We start from the raw sequence: 2,023 nt of genomic DNA, 5'->3' as shown, positions 1-2,023 counted from the left end.
TGGGACCTATGTTTCTTTTGACTTGGCTTAATTCACTTATTAAATTTTTTTCCCAAGTCTTTCCAATCCTTAACAAATTGGGTGATGTCATTCTTTCTGAAGGTGGCATAAAATTTAATTGTGTATATACACCACATTTTCATGGTGCATTCATCTTCTGTGTGCCATAGAGGTGAGCTCCATATCTTAGCTATTGTAAATAATGCTGCAGTTAGCATCGTTGTGCTGGTAGTTTTAGTATGGTCTTCTTTGTGATCATTTGGGTAAATCCCTAGAATTGTGATTGCTGGGTCATAAAGGAGCTTTATATGGAGTCTTTTGACCAGCCTCCATACTGCTTTCCAAAGTGGTTGAACAAGTTAACACTCCCACCAAGAATCAAGTAAGGTTCCCTTGTGGCCACATCCCCTCCAGCATCTTTACTTGTAAAAATATGGAATGATTCAAGAATTTGCGTGTCAACCTTGCACAGGGGCCATGTTAATCTTCTCTGTATTGTTCCAATTTTAGTGAATGTGCTGCTGAATTGAGCACAGAGAATTTTTTATATATAAAGTGTAACTGATTTTCTTAAACTAGACAATTCAAAGAAAAGTAAGATTTGAAGATTTCTCGTGAAATTTTAGAACCATGTACTTCTTATATAAGCACACATTTAAGAATAGACAAGATTAACATTTCAAAAACAAAATAATCCCAGATATTGTTGTTCAAGAGATGTGTAGGATGGGGGGGTATTGGATGGGGGGACAGGGGAAGGCTGGGAAGGGATGTGAAGGGTAAACAAAGGAGGAGGCTGCAATGCTTGATAAGAAATGTACTCATTATCTTGCCCGTGTAATTGTAACCCCTCTGTACAGTATGTTCGCAAAAAATAAAAATAAAAAAAGAGATGTGTAGGAGGACGAATTCAATTATTCTGTACAAGGCACCTGTCATAATGAACACTGTGGCAAGTGTTAAGGTTTGTTAAAAGTTTTAAATATATTTAATTTTGGGAATTTGCTTATATAGGCCAAAATTAGGACTGTTTGTCAGGTCATACAACTTTTCTATAAATATTTAAGATTTATGGTAGCAAACATATGCTACTAAAATGTACACTTCAGAGTTTATAGAAACATTACTAATGAGATGTTGCAAAGTCTTAGTGTAAAGAAGCAGAGTGAAGAGTTAAGACTTTGTTAACTGCACAGTTTCTCTTAAAACTTTAGGGTTTCCTTACTTTATATGTTAGTGAGGAACAAATGATGATATAAGCCATATAGAAATGATGAGATGAGTCATAAAAAGCAATCTTAGTGGGTAACTTTAAAGACTACACATAGCCTATAAAACTCTTGTTGAACATCATAATCTTATTCAGTGTTAAATGTACAGGAATGTGAGAATAGTAAAATCAAATATGTAAGTACACTTCAAATAGTGAAAACACTAGTAATTCTTTGGTATTTTATTTTATTAATAATTAATATTTGTTATTATGTTTCTTTATTTGTGGTACTGTTTCCATTGTAATATAATAAAACTTTTTGTTATTCATCATCAGGAGGTACTTTGAGAAGGTGACTGGGATGGCCAAACCATTTTTTATAGTTGCATGTAGATTTACAAAAAGCAAAATTAAGAACAAAATATTGATTAAAAAATTATCAAGTACAGTCAGAATCAGGAAGGATGATAAATGTCCACACTTAAAATCTTAGCCCTAGGCTGAAGCAGTGATATTACAGAGTTGAGGTCACAAAAGTGAGAGACTGTATTTTGTTTTGTTTTTTACTTTGATTTTGTTGGCCATGGGGTTGAACTCTGGGGCGTGGTTGCTTTACCTCAGCTCAAGGCAAGTGCTACCACTTGAGCCACAGAACCACTTCTGTCCTTTTCTACTTATGTGATGCTGAGGAATCAAACCCAGGCCTGATGCATGCAAGGCAGGCACTCTACAACAGCCCCCATCCCAGCTCCTGATAGACTGGGATTTAAAAATTCATCTAAACAATATTTGCTTTCTGCTATGGGTTAT

The 2,023-nt window shown here is 34.9% G+C and overlaps 1 non-coding gene across 1 annotated transcript; it reads right to left on the bottom strand.

The window, feature by feature from the left end:
• Positions 1-427: 427 nt before the first annotated feature.
• Positions 428-534, bottom strand: LOC138807636 (U6 spliceosomal RNA). The gene has a single exon (XR_011366222.1). It is a non-coding gene; the product is annotated as a U6 spliceosomal RNA (small nuclear RNA).
• Between the last annotated feature and the right edge of the window lie 1,489 nt (positions 535-2,023).

The sequence above is a fragment of the Dipodomys merriami genome, unplaced genomic scaffold (assembly GCF_024711535.1).
Source record: "Dipodomys merriami isolate MVZ:Mamm:240054 unplaced genomic scaffold, mDipMer1.0.p SCAF_424, whole genome shotgun sequence".
In the NCBI taxonomy this organism is placed as follows: Eukaryota; Metazoa; Chordata; class Mammalia; order Rodentia; family Heteromyidae; genus Dipodomys; species Dipodomys merriami.
This window is presented reverse-complemented; position numbering and strand designations above follow the sequence as displayed.